Source organism: Ochotona curzoniae, unplaced genomic scaffold (genome assembly GCF_017591425.1).
Source record: "Ochotona curzoniae isolate NIBS_2020 unplaced genomic scaffold, NIBS_Ocur_1.0 contig_1274, whole genome shotgun sequence".
Taxonomy (NCBI): Eukaryota; Metazoa; Chordata; class Mammalia; order Lagomorpha; family Ochotonidae; genus Ochotona; species Ochotona curzoniae.
This window is the reverse complement of record NW_024465023.1, coordinates 16,803,280-16,817,625: the sequence shown is the minus strand read 5'-3', so window position 1 is coordinate 16,817,625 and position 14,346 is coordinate 16,803,280.

The following is a 14,346-nucleotide window of genomic DNA, read 5'->3' as shown; positions in this document are numbered from 1 at the left end:
AAGCCTTGGGACCCTGCACCCACATGGGAGACCTGGAAGAGTTTCCAAGCTCTTGGCTTTGGATAGGCACAGCTCCAGCTATTGAGGCCACTTGAGGAGTGAATCAGTGGATGGACGATCTTAAAATAGAAAAAAAAAATTGCTCAAAATACCTTAAAATAAAACAAGGAGCAGATAGAAAGATAATTACTTAGTAATTCATTTGATAAATTAATACTGTCTAAGGGGCTGGCACTGTGGTTCAGCCAGCAAATCCTCCACCTTCAAATACTGGCAGTTCTTGATCCAAGTGCTCCACTTCTGATCCAGCTCCTTTCTTATGGGCTGGAAAAGCAGCGGAGGATGGTCCAAGTCTTTAGATCCTTGCACCCATGTGGGAGCCTGCAATAAGCTCTCGACTCCCAACTCTTGGCTTCTGGCATTGGGTTGGCTCAGCTCTGACTATTTGCAGTGATTTGGAGAATGAACCAGCAGACAGAAGATCTTTCTGTCTCTCCTTCTCCCTGTAAATATGCCTTTCTAATAAAAATAAATAGGTTCTTTAAACAAAGAATATTTGAAACAAGGGACAATAAAGAAACCATAAAAAGACTGCAACCTTGATTCTAACTCATTCTCAATGAAAACATTCCTCACTGGTACCTATTTTCTCCCTCCAAGTCTGTTGTGGATTGACAGGGGTCTCCTCCATTGGGCGATTTGGAAGTTCAGCATCTTGCCACCTTGTGATGTCAACATGTAAATATGTAGTTTGCAAGACTTCTGCTACAGGGAAATGGAGCACAAACGTTTCTTACAGTTTTGTTATGACTGCACCTGGAAACAGCATGCCGATCGTGCCTGCTCGCCACTGGCCAGAAGTCGGTGCAGTGCTCCTCATCCATCTGTAAGAGCGTCAGGAATGTTACTGCTCTGCTAGCCAGGAAAAAATAATAATAATAAGATGGGGAACACGGAGCACTGGATGTTTCTCATTCACCTTTTAATCAAGAATAGCAGAGGAAAAAACATGTGATTTATTCCACATTTGTTCTTTGTTCTCACTACTTTCCACAGCTGCTACATTACCAAGAATACCGACAGAACCCAGCCTGTCCCATAAAAGTGTTTCTAGACGTGATCCACAGGAGACAAGCACATGAAAAGTACAGTATTTTTGTTTTTGCCTTTGCATTTTTAAACTAGAATACTATGTGAGGAGTTTCCAGGGTTTTAGAAAATGTCATTTCTGGGGCTGTCATCGTGGCACAGAGTATGAAGTTGCCACCTTCAAGCACTGGGTTGAGTTCTGGTTGCTGTGTTTCTGATCCAGCTCGCTGCTCATGTATGTGCCTGAGAAAGTAGCAGCTAGGACTTGAACTGGAGTGCATATAGGATGCTGGTATCACTGACAGAGAAATGACTTGCTCTGCCACAGCACCAGACCCTATGATTCTTTATATATGGTTTTTTAAATAATTTGATTATATTATAAAGGGCAGAAACATAAATTGGAAAGGAGCCTGTGGCTTCCACAAAAACTCTTTGGAAGGATTTTAAAAAATATTTATTTGTTGGAAAGGCAGAGTAACAGGGAAATGGAGAAAGATTTAATGCTAATGAATAGCTAATAAAAATTAATGTTACAGTAGCTACGTGAAAGAAAATTAAGTTTAAAACAAAACAAAACAAAACAAAAACCCTAAAGGATTCTATACTTAGATTGTTCCACAAATATTTTTTAAAAAATCTCTTTTCTGAAAACCTTCCAGAAACACAAACTACAAATGATAATTGTGCTGTTTAAGAAAATAAACTTGGGTGGGGGGCAGCACTCTGGCACAGGCAGCAAATGGTGCCAACATCTCATTTGGGTGCTGATTTGAGTCCTAGCTGCTCCATTTCCAATCCAGCTCTCTGGTAATGCTCCTGGGAAAGCAGTGATGGATGGCCTAAGTGCTTAGACACTTGTACCCATGTCAATAACCCAGAAGAAGGTCCTGGCTCTTCTCTTTGAATTGGCCCAACTTTGGCTATCACAGCCATTTGTGGAGTAGATTAGCATCTAGAAGATTCACTCACTCTGTCTTTCAGATGAATAAGTAACTAAGTAAGCATGTAAATAAGTAAATAAATACATTCACAAATAAATAAAACTTGGGATCATTCCATTTTGATATTATCATTAATTTTTACCACTTACTAAATGTGTGATCTTACCTAAGTTTCTTAACTTCATATGTAACATGAGGAATAGTAACAGTTACCTCCGTGAGATATTGGGAGAATCAACAGCAGCTGGTGCACACTAATGCTTAGCTACTAGTATCAAAACTACAACTGTTATGGGGTTTATTCTAGAAATGGCTGTCTAGAAAACTCACTAGTGGAGCCACATTCAAAGAAAGAGACCAGGGTTTTTATACCCAAAAGTACATAGTAAATATACATGTTAATTTCCGAGGCCATAAGCATCAAGCTGATTTGTAAATGGAGCAGCCAGGAAAGGAACAGATGCCCATATGGGATGCTGGTGCAGCAAGGAGGAGGATTAGCTTGTTGAGCCACCAGGCCAGCCCACAGGTGTTTTTGTTGTTGTTGTTGTTGTTTTGTTTTGTTTTTGGTTTTGGTGGGTTTTTTTTAGTTAATTCTAGAGTTATAACCTCTTCTTCCCCTAAACGAGACTGTCTCTGACATAAGTTTCAAAATGGACAGTGCACCTTTTCGTGATTTTTTCCCTTGTGAGGACATCTCTAGAGTCTCTAGAATTCAAGATTCTTTAGCCAATCTGAATCTGTGGAAGTTAAGAGTTTGAAGACATCTTAGAACCTATGTAAACCACTCTTTTCATTTAACAGATGTGAAAACCAGAAGCAGAGTGCCCACGCAATGGTGCAGCAAACTAAGCCATTGCCTTGTGGTGCTGGAATCCCATTTGGCCATTGATACAAATCCTTGCTATTCTATTTCCCATCTAGCTCCCTTCTTATGACTTGGGAAAGCAACAGAGGATGGTCCAAGTCCTTGGAGCCCTGTACCCACATGAAAGACCTGGAAGAAGCTCCTGGTTCCTTGCTTGGGATCACCTTAGCTCTAGCCGCTGCTGCCATTTAGGGAAAGTGAACCAGCACATGAAAGATCTCTTTATGTCTCTCTTTCTCTATATATAAAATTTGCCTTTCAAAAACTGTTTTTTAAAAAGCATAAAAAATCAAAAATTTTAAAAAGAAGAAAAAAACAATTTAGTGACAGCCTGCCCAAGGTCTCCTGCAGAAACTTGGCCTTTGCCATGAGTATTAAATTCCTTAAAACAGGCTCCTTCCTACTCCATGCTTACTAGCAGCAGGCTTGTTTCCCTTTTAGTCTTGTTTGCATTGAGAGGGATACACACCCAAGTGAGCCTCTGATTGGGATGGGGAGGTTCAGGTACAGAGCAAAGTGGGTGGGACAATTGTTTCAGTACGTTTTTTCTTCTGTATCCAGAGAGATGATGGGGAGGGGGCCTCTCTTTGCTGTCCAACTATGTCAGCACCTGGGGATGGGGGAGGGTCATTTGATGACCCTTAGAGACCTTGATTGTTGGCAACGCCCGCGTCGCCGTGTACCCCGAGCCGAGCGGAGGGACTAGGGTTATGAGACAGACAAAACACACAACACACAGACAACACACAGTGGGTCATTCCTGTGAGGAGAATGCCGATTTGTTTGAAGTCAAGCTGCATCTTTTATAGTCTGCTTGGCCCCTCCAGGCATTTCCCAAAGCTTAAGCAACACCTAAGCTCCCCCCCCCCCGAGGGTATGTAAAAAGGGGGGAAGCAGGGAGGAGGGAACTTGCCAGACAAGCCGGAGGCTGAATGCATCAGGCCAAGATTGCCCATCCTGTTACACCTTGAGAAAGAAGTTAAGCTGTGGTGTTAACCCTTGGGAGACCGGGGCCTACACTTGATGTGGGGAAGAGTGTTCCTAGGGTTTGATAGTTTTGAGAAATTATTGGCTTCATTGTTCCAGGGTTGAGAAAATCTTTCCAAGGTCTGTTGGTTGATCAAGTCCATCTTAGTGCAGCCACAGACTCAGGAACATGCTGCACAGTTTGGTCAGGAGAATTGTCCAACCTGTTCTGCTTTCCATCCTCTAATGAGGCAGTTGACATCCACTGCCGGATTAGATGAGCAGGTCGTCTTGTCTCTCATGTGCATCTGGGCATGGTGTTCACTGTGGGGCAACAGCAATTGAGGAAGAGACCCAATCTTGATACATGCACTCCAATTTTGGCCCACGCATCCTGTGATTTCTTTGAATGTGGTCTGTGATCTGTAAAAACATTGGTTTCTTTTTTTATGTATTGATGTCATGCTTTAAAAACATTATTCATTAATCCGTTCATTCATTTGAAAGGCAGAGTGAATGAGAGAGTGAAAGACACAGAAAAAGAGTAACAGTCAGGACTGGTCCATGCTGACTCCATGAGCTGGAAATTTTCTATGGATCTCTTACATGAGTAGCAGGGCCCTGGATACTTGGGCCATCATTCCAGACACATAAGCAGGGATCTGGATCAGAAGCAGAGAAACTGGGGCTCAAACTGACATGGGATACAGATATCCACAAGCAACAGCTCTACTCACTGTCACCCCAGTGTCACTTTTCTGGCTGTGACATTTTACTATGATTGCAAATATATCACCATCAGGAATATGGAGTAAAAAGGTGCACAAGATCTCTTTAGTATTTTTGTGCTATTTCTTTAGAATCGAGCATCATTTCAAAATGAAAACTTCCAAAAAAAATAATGCGCTTTCTGTGGGAAACAAATATGCTTTCCCACATCATATGACTCTTTGGCTAACAAAATGTGCAAGGAAGTGACACATGTCACTTACAATCAGAGCTTTATTTCCCTCTGACACAGTGACCGGCAATACTCCAGATACAAGCTGTTCTGGCTGTGCAGCGCTTGAGGGTGGCAGTGGCACAGCTTGCTGCAGAGAACACAAGGGAAAGCACAAAATGCATGTTTGTAGTTAGACAGCAGAAGTTGTGGGCTTGGCATGCGCTGGAGTCGAGAGCAGCCTGGCCCTGTGGATCCAGAGAGCAAGGTCATGAACATGGAGGCCCGAGAGTTCTTTTAATGTTTCAGATCTGCACTACCACAGTGCTGTGCAGCTTTTGATTTACTTCAAAATCACTGTGAGTTTGTAATGGAACATTGTTAATTATTTTTCTCAACATGCCTGCACCTAACACAGGCTAAGTATTCCATAATGATTTTTCACTTAAAATAATGAAGCTCAGAATTTTCCAATTGCCAGTTAAAAGACAAATTCCAATGTATTTCTTAAAGATTTATGTATCTTGAGGGGCCATCGCTGTGGCTCAACAGGCTAAGTCTCTTCCCTCAACTGTGAGCATCCCATATGGGATTTACTATTTATTTGGAAAGGCAGATTTACAGAGAGGAGGAGAGAAAAAAGGACACTTAAACCAGCACCCACATGGGATGTGGGCACTACAGGCTGAGGCTTAGGCTGTTATGCCCAGGGTGAGGGCCCCAAATATTGATCTTAACTGCTGAAGATGAAGAATTCATGAATAGATTGGTTTAACTTTTTATAAATTACTGCCTTAAAAGCACATGTATAAGACATAGATTCCACGATAACTCGAAATACCTGTGACATTTCTTCTTGTTGAAAATTTTGAAAAGACCCAAGAGTCTGCAATAATGGACCAATCTTCCTGCAGTCAAGGAAATGACATGCTATTCCATTGTGCCTCTGCTCGGTCTGTCTGAAAGCACCATGAACTTTCAAATTCCTGCAGACCGGGAGTTAGAACTATCCTGAGACCTAGCTGATTGCGTTGCCCTGAATTTCCTAGAGGGATCAAATGGTACAAATGGAAAGAAATGAAGCACTCATTCCTGACAACAGAAGCAGGAGCTCTGTTTTCTCCCTGCATATCATAACTATTACAGGTTAGACGATGAACAGTAAAAAAGGTAGTGAGATTCCAGGCTGTTGCTAGAATAATCTTCAAAATTTTAGTAATTAGGAATTGTTTTATAGTGGAAATTTGAGTCAAAGTTTCTCTGGTTTTGGGGATGTGTATTTGGTGAAAATGACAGAGACCCTAGCTGTCCATCAAAAAGGAACACTGATAAAGACAAAATTATTAGCCCAGAACATTTGTGAAGTTTAGGAAACTGAAAGGCTTCTTTCCAGGAACTAAAGGCGACTTGGCCCCTGTTCTCCCAGTGCTTATAGATGTAAGGAAATCATTTCAAATTATGATGAAATGAAAGCTACATAAGAATTAAAATCAGAGTGACCAACAAACATTAAAAACCTTACAGAGACTAAACATTATTAAATGTTGTTTATATTTGCTTTTCTACTCTGAAAGCTAAATATTTATTTCACTAAAGAAATTTAGGGTTCAGGGTTTAAGAATTGAAAAAAAAAAAAAAGAAGAAGAAGAATCAGAAGCTTTGGCGCTGGTTTGGTGGCCTAACAGACTAATACTTTGCCTGCAGCGCCAGCATCCCTTCAGGGTGCTGGTTTCTGTTCTGGCAGCTCTGCTTCCAATCCAGCTCCCTGCTTATGACCTAGGAAAGCAGTGAAGGATGGCCCAAATCTTTGGGCTTTGGTGTGCACATGAGAGACTGGGAGGAGTCTCCTGGCTCCTGGCATCAGATCGGCTCAGCTATAGCCATTATGCAACTTGGAGCGTAAACCAGCAGACAGAAGATCTTTCCATTTGTATCTCCTTTCTCTTTAAGTCTGCCTTTCCAAACAAAACAGATAAATAAATAATAAATCTTTAAAAATATTATTTGCACGTATAAAGAACATGCTACTGTATCTGACATAAAAAACAACACATATTTTAAAGATTTCTTTATTATTTTTATTGGAAAGTAAGATTTTATGGAGAGACAGAGAGAAAGACCTTCTTTCCAATGGTTCACTCCCCAAGTGGCAGCAATGGCTGGAGCTGAGTCAATCCAAAGCCAGGAGCCAGGACCTTCTTTTGTGTCTCCACGTGGGTGCAGGGTCCTAAGATCTTGGGCCATCTTTCCCTGCTTCCCCAGGCCACAATCAGGAAGCTGGATGGGAAGTGGAGCAGCTGGGACAAGAGCGAGCACCAAATGTGATCCTGGCATGTCCAAAGTGAAGATTTAGTCACTAGGCCACCCTGCCAAGCCCAAAATAGCTCAACAAATATTAGCTATAATTTATTCATCTGTTAAGTGATTATGGAGATTAGCAAAAAGAAGTGTCAGAATTGATATTAGTTGATTAAAGGGGAATTATTTTAGAAAATGATTACTTCATATTTTCAGGTTATAAAGAAATGTTAGTACCTTAAGGAAAAACACCAAGTCATCATGCTGTAGTCAATCATATTTCTAATCCCATAGCTTCTTCTTTTAGATAGAGGATCGGTATCTGTGAATAACTTTATAAACTATGCAGTCTGCCTAATCCTAAATCAAACAATTAACCTTGGAAGGAAATAATATGCATAAACTCAATTTACATTTGTGATATCTCTTTTATCTTTATTACAGTATTACCAATACTATAATATCATAATATTAATATGGGGTAGTTTCCCCCAACAAGTGCAAACTGTTTAATCACCAAGAAGTTGCCTAAATTCAGTAAGCTTAGGATTTAATGTGCCAGTTTGTGTGCTTTAGGAAGCAAACATGGGGACTGTTAAAATGATGAGCAGACTGGGGAAAGGTGGAGAAATAAGATCTATGAATGGTAAACTGGAGAGAGAGAAAAGGAATGGCCAGACAGAGAAAGCCTGAAATAAATAGCAATGTGACACACGCAAGAAGCTCCTGGCTTGTTGCTTCCACTTGGCTCAGTCCTGCTCATTGTAGCCATCTGGGGAGTGAACCAGTGGATGAATGATCTCTCTCTCTCTCTCTCTTTCTGTGTGTGTGTGTCTCCCTTTCTCTGTCTCTCTACTACTCTTTCTGTAACTCTGGCTTGCAAATAAAATACATATTAAAAAATGTTTTTAAGGAAGAAAGAAAAGTAGAAAAAGAAAGGTTTCAGAGAAAAGAATATTATCAGACCAAGATGCAGGTGTGCAAGTCTCAGTGAACGCAAGAGGGAGCTCTGGAGCAGAGATTGCTTACTGGAGTACCACGTGGGTAGCCAGGACAAGTGTGAGCTCCCCATGGTGCTTGGTGCTTTGCGGGGTGACCCACTGAGTGAGCCATCACCCTGAGTTGAAAGCTGCTGGTTCATTCTACTTCTAGTAGCTGAATGATTTTCTTTTTTGAAAGAAGATCTGACTGGTATATGTAAAGGGGTGTGAGGGTTTTATAAAAGGCACACACTTGGAATATATGAGGATTTTACTAAAATAAGAGTTTTTCCAATGTTGTGCTTGACATATTCTAAATTTTCCTAATTTAAAGCTTTTACTTTTTCTGGTATATGTTTTACCAAATTCTCAATCTTATAGTTTTCAATAAGAAGTTATACATTGTAATACAGGTTTTTTAAATGCATTTTTAGGGGCTGGTGTGGTGACATAGCAGGCTAATCACCTACCTGAGACATTCATATCACATATGGGTACCAGTTTTAGTCCTGGCTGCTCCACTTCTGATCTAGCTCCCTATTAATGGCCTGGAAAAGCAGTAGTGGATGGCCTACAGTCTTGGGGTCCTGTACCCATGTATGAGACCCAGAAGAAGCTCTTGGCTCCCAGCTTCTGACTGGCCCATCTCTAGTCACTGCAGTCATTTGAGGAGTGAACCGGTGGATGGAAGATCTCTCTCTTTCTGCCTTTCTCTAACTCTTTCAGGTTACAAAAATACATGACTTTTTTAAAAAGGCATTTTAAACATTTTTTGATTTATTTTTAAGGCAACTAAGTAAAAACTTCATTTCTGGATTCCCAGATGTAACAAAAATTAACATTTACAAAGCTGGCCCATAACATATTATGCTAACAGTAACATTTCACTCATATTTTGCATTAAATTACAGTTTTAGAATCATATTATTCTGATTTTAAGCACATGTTAGAAACAAAAGCAACATTTTCTGTTTTCCAGTTCTTTGGGAGATAGGATTTGTACCATATTGCCAATTACATTTCAAAATTTCTGTGCTGCCCAGTTGTAATGAACAAAAAATAATCTCATGTTTCTCAAAGTGATGGATTATTTTCAATGTACCTTTCACATCATTGAGACATGCAAATCATTCATTTAAAATTATTTTCTCAAATTAAATATGATAACCTGTGGTTGTGGACTGCTCTGTTATATAACCAAGGTTATGATCAGAGTGAGCTGGTCTTGAACAGCAGAAATGAGAAACCACGCTGTAATTAGTCACAGTATCAGACCAGAGATATTCTTTCACATATATTTTATGGGCAGGCAGACCAAACTCTATAGATATGTGCTGGAATTTCAAATTTACTGCAAGAAATGTGAATATTGGTTGTTTGAAAAATCAAAATGTGGAAGAAATATAATCTCTACATAAATATGCATTTAACCTCTGTGTTTTGCAGCCAAAAGAAGTTGTCTGATTAGACTCAGAAACTACAGATAGCTAAAAGTTGATTTATTTAGAATCTTCCATGCATACACAATTTACTGAATGTTTTCCCAACAATTTACTAGAAAAATTTTAAGCAGAAACACAGAAAAGTAGGAAGAGGATTGTATAATGAACACTTGTTAGATCCCATAAATAATATTTAGTTTCATTTGCTTCATCACATTCACCTGTTCATCTAGCCATATATATATGCTTGCACAATGCAAACTACTTAAATGACTTGAAAGCTGATTAAAAACACAACATAAAACACCCACAAGAATATTTTCCCTAAACTATACCAGACAGCTAGAGATTAATATTTGTCCATAGAGCTTTACTCCTTGGATAAAATTTTTATACACTATAATGAGAACATCTTGAATATACCATTCAATGAATTTCAATAAATTCCACAAATGGGGAAGGGGAACTAGCATGATGGCTTAATTGGCTAATCCTCTCCTTGCAAGTGTCAGCATCCCATACAGGCTCCAGTTCATGTCCTGGCTGCTCCACTTCCCATCCATCTTCCTATCTGTGACCTGGGAAAGCAGCAGAGGATTGCCTAGAGCCTCAAAATCCTAGACCCGTGTAGGAGACCCCGAGGAAGTTCCTGGCTCCTGGTTTCAGGTCAGTTCAGCTCCGACTGTTTCAGCCATTTGGGGAGTGAACCAGTAGACGAAAGATCTTTCTCTCTGTCTCTCCTCTCTGTAAATCTGCCTTTCCAATAAAAATAAATAATTCTTTTTAAACAATTGCATAAATATACAAATTTGAGTAACCAGACAACAAAATATTAATAGTGCCATATAAACTTATTTCCTGATCCTATAAATCTTCCCAATCTGTCAACACTTCACAGGACAAATAATATTCTCTTCCTCCTCCCCAACTCTCTATCGTCCTTACCTTTTTGTCTGCTCTAGAAATTCATCTAGACATACATTTTCCTATAAGACACAGGTTGGTGTCATAGTGTAGTAAGCTAAGCCTCAGTCAGTGGTACTGGCATCCCAAACTGGCACCGATTTGTAACCTGGTTGCTCCATTTCCAATCCAACTCTTTGTTTGTGGCCTGGAAAAGCAGCAGGGGATAGCTTCAAGTCCTTGGGCCCTAGCACCCACGTAGGTGACCAAGAAGACAGTCCCAGTGTTTGGCTTTGGACCAGCTCAGTTCCTGCCCTTGTTGCTATTTACGAAATGAACCAACAGATGGACGACCTCTTTCTCTGTCTCTCTTCTAACTATATAATTGTATCTTTCCAATTAAAAAAATAAATTCTGTAAAGACTTTATGCAGTGAGCATATTTTTATTGAATGTTTAAAAAAATTCTGCATGTGTACTAATACCAACATTTTGTTAGCTATATATTTTGCAAATTTTCCCAGACTGATGATTCCCTATGATACATTTTCACAGATGTCTTTTGATGAGTAAATGTTTTGAATTTTTATGAAGTCAATCATCATTTTTCATTTATAATTATTGACACCTTTTTTTTTTGTTGGGAAACTGTTGCCCATCCGCAAGCCACAGAGATATGCTGCTTTTATGTAAAAGATTTACAATTTTAGTTTTCAAAATAATTTTTATTTATGATATAAAGTATGAATTCAGCTTCATTTGTTTGCACGTGGCTATCCAGATGTTCTGTGACTAATTGTAAGAAAGGTTTTCCTGCACACAATAGATTGCCTTAACTACATTGTCCAAAAAATCACATGTCCTTAGAAAGAGGATTCTGGATTCTGTCTACAAGTGTGTTGACATACCTGTTGATCTTAAAAGCTAGCTTTTGTATGTCCTCTAAGTTTGTTCCTTTTTAAATCAAAATTGCTTTGCATAATCTAAATTTTTTCTTTGCATTTCCATATGCCTTTGCTTAAATTTTCTTACATATTTTGTACAGTGTGTCTATTTCTTAAAAAGTCTTCAGGACTTAGGATTGACAGTGCATTGACTCTATTAGAATCAATGTTTAGGGGCCCGGCGGTGTGGCCTAGTGGCTAAAGTCCTCATCTTGAATGCACCAGGATCCCATATGGGCGCCGGTTCTAATCCTGGCAGCTCCACTTCCCATCCAGCTCCCTGCTTGTGGCCTGGGAAAGCAGTTGAGGACAGCCCAATGCTTTGGGACCCTGCACCTGTGTGGGAGACCCGGAGGAGTTTCCTGGCTCTTGGCTTTGGATCGGCACAGCGCCGGCCATTGCGCTCACTTGGGGAGTGAATCATGGGGTGGAGGATCTTTGTCTCTCCTCCTCTCTGTATATTTGACTTTGTAATAAAAATAAATAAATCTTTAGAAAAAAATCAGTGTTTGAAAGAAATGATAACAATATTGGTTCTTCTGATGTATGAGCATGGTATATTATTTCATTATTTAAGGTGTTCTTGATGAATAATCATCATTGTTTGTGTTTAATAATAAAGAAACCTTGCACACATTTAAAATTATTCTTGAACATTTTTCAATATTTAAAGTTGGTCTTCTACATGTAAATTAAATGGGTTTAATTTTTATACTGTAAGTATGTGACAGGATATAAAACATAAGTGAATTTACATTTGTTGCTTCCAAACATATGAATCTTTTCTAGATATCATTAGTATGGCTTCTGATTTAATTTTGAACTTCTTAGAGCAAACACTCTGTATGAATTCAGTCGTTTGAAATTTGTAAATCCAGGAGGATTGAACTCGTGGCACATCGAATTAAGCCACCTGCAAGATTGACATCCCATATCAGAGTTCTAGTTAGAATATGTTTTTTTTTTTTTTCCTTCTGATTCTGCTCTCTGCTAACACACCTGAGAAGGCAACAGCAGACGGTCCACGCACTTGGACCCAGCCAACCTCATAGGAGGGCGGATGAGTTTTCTGGCTCCTGGCTTCCACCTGGCCCAAGTACCAACTGTTATGGCCCTTTAGAGTGTGAACCAACACAAAGATGAAAGTTCTATCTGTATCATTCCCTCTCTCTCTCTCATTTTGCCTTTCAAATATACAAAATAAATCACAATAATAAATAAGTAAATAAATACATTTATCAACCTCTTAAAAAACGATTTGTTTATTTTTATCAGAAAGGCAGGTTTACCGAGAGAAGTAAATACAGAGAGAAAGTTTTTCTGTCTGCTAGTTCACTTCCAACTAGCCACAACTGCTGTAGCTGAGTCAATCCAAAGCCAGGAGCTTCTTCCAGGTCTCCCACACAGATGCAGGGTCCCATAGCCTTGGTCCATCCTCCACTGCTTTTCCAGGTCAGAAGTAGGGAACTGAATGGGAAGTAGAACAGCCAGGACAAAAATCGGTACCCCTATGGAACACCAGCATGCGGAAACTGAGGATGTAGCCACTGAGCCATTGCGCCAGATTTTAAAAATGAACTGTTTTGCCACATGTATGTTTACCATGATTTTATGAGAAGATACAAATGAAATACTGCCGAAGACCATTCGGGGTAGACAACAGTCTGAGGAGTGAGGCAGTTCTGAACTGAGTGTTCTGGGAACAAACCCTGCTGGAGTGTTCTGCTCGCAAAGCAACAGTTGACACAGGTCGAAGCCCTCAGCTGAAGGTGTCCTGAGATAATGAGCTCAGGGAGCTTGTGTGCTCAGCGAGGAATCCCGCTCTCCTCCTCCCTCTGGGACAGGATGATCTTCTGGCAGTCTCAGGGGCTAGTTAGAGGGCATGGGCATGTGACCTTAGACTTACTGCCATGTGACTAATTTGTTATCCTGATGAAGAAAATAAAAACCGCAGGGAAGAATTTGACAGGATTCCTCTCCCTTTTATGGAGAGGAAAACTTCAGCCCCCACCCCCTACACCTCTGGATTTCTTGACACTACATTCTGTGTCTCTGCCTATTGAAATAGTTGTACATTGTCTCCCTCGTCACCTGGTTTGTATCACACAGACCATGATAAAAATACAATAAGTAAATGCTGCCTTTCTGCAGTTTTACCAATCACATGGGAGTCAAAAATGCAAGCGTATGGAATAATATGGCCAAGAACGGCTGAAATTAACAGATTCCATATGGATTAAATATATATTGATAAAGGTCCACAAAACAAAGGATTTATCATGAGGGAGACTCAGTGAATCGGACAATCTCTTGATACTTCTGGATAAAAATGTTTGAGTAGATTCTTAAAGTACTTGGCTGGAAGATGACAACATGGTCAGTAACACAAGGAATGAAAGAATAAAAGATAAAGAAAAGAATTGTCAAGTCATAAGGTAAAGACAACATGAAATTTGTTTCATTTCCTTTCTTCTTTTTTTTTTTTTAAAGTAAGGATTTCTTTTTCTAAAGTGTGAGTGTACTTGGTACTTCCCAAAGGTCAGGGGAAGTGGAATTTTGAAAATTACGCATCAAAGGCCCAGCGACGTGGCCTAGCGGCTAAAGTCCTCACATTGAACATGCCGGGATCCCATATGGGCGCCGGTTCTAATCCCGGCAGCTCCACTTCCCATCCAGCTTCCTGCTTGTGGCCTGGGAAAGCAGTCGAGGACGGCCTGAAGACTTGGGACCCTGCACCCATGTGGGATACCCAGAAGAAGTTCCTGGATCCTGGCTTCGGATCGGCATAGCATCGGCCATTGTGCTCACTTGGGGAGTGAATCATCGGATGGAAGATCTTGCTCTCTGTCTCTCCTCCTCTCTGTATATCTGACTTTCCAATAAAGAAATAAATCTTTTAAAAAAAGAATTATTCAATAATATGTTTTTCATGAACTTTTTGAAGTCCCTTTACATGCATAGATTTCAAATAAT